Raw genomic sequence first — 861 nt, 5'->3', positions numbered from 1 at the left:
CGGATAACATGGATTGTTTGATCCATCTTCATCATTCTTCTATCTAAACTGTCTAGTTTAGCCATCATTGCCGCCATGCCATCGTTGACCGTGTTCACTACCCCCTACTTACTTCATTTCGTGGGTTGTGGTATTCTCTAGAATGTTTAGAGAACTCTTCAATTAATTCTTTGATCACCGGGGGTGGCTTCTTTGTGAGCGGGCCTTACGAGTCTAGTAACTACCTTGTTGTGAAATTGACTCCGTCATAGAAGATGGAGACTTCTTGTTGGCTATTAAGGTCATGGTGTGGGAAATTCCTTAGCAGGCTCTTGTACCTCTCCCAAGCTTCATATAGTGACTCTCCAGCTTGTTGTTCAAAGTTAGCAATGGCCTTCTTCAACTTGGCTATTTTAGAAGGTTGGCAAAAATGGTCAATAAATTCTTCTTTCATCTTAGCCCATGTGGTGACCGACCTGGGGGGAAGTGACTTGAGCCAATCTTTTGCAGCACCCTTGAATGTAACTGGAAGCATGCGAAGTACCTGGGTCTCGTGAGGTACATTTGGAACATTAAAGTAATCAGCTACATCATTGAATTCATCCAAGTGCTTGTAAGCATCTTCGTGGTCTTTTCCATAGAAAGGCATCTCCTTTAGTTGAGCGAGTATGTGGCCCTTTAGCTTGAAAGGAGCAGTAGCGGGAATTGCGGGTTGCACAAGTCCCAGGCCGGTATCGTCACGCATCCTCTTCTTCCATTCCCCCATGGGGACTTCATCGATGTTAGCCATGATAATGGCTAATTCGTCGTCAAAGTCGGATTCGTGCCCGAAAGTCGGGTCTTCTTCTCCTTCGGTTTCGTACTCGGTGTCCTCTTTGATCG

The 861-nt window shown here is 45.4% G+C and overlaps 1 non-coding gene across 1 annotated transcript; it reads left to right on the top strand.

The window, feature by feature from the left end:
- Positions 1–278: 278 nt before the first annotated feature.
- LOC111921574 (small nucleolar RNA R71) lies at positions 279–385 on the top strand. The gene has a single exon (XR_002860207.1). It is a non-coding gene; the product is annotated as a small nucleolar RNA R71 (small nucleolar RNA).
- The last annotated feature ends 476 nt before the right edge of the window (positions 386–861 follow it).

This window comes from Lactuca sativa, chromosome 4, assembly GCF_002870075.4.
Source record: "Lactuca sativa cultivar Salinas chromosome 4, Lsat_Salinas_v11, whole genome shotgun sequence".
NCBI lineage: Eukaryota > Viridiplantae > Streptophyta > Magnoliopsida > Asterales > Asteraceae > Lactuca > Lactuca sativa.
This window is presented reverse-complemented; position numbering and strand designations above follow the sequence as displayed.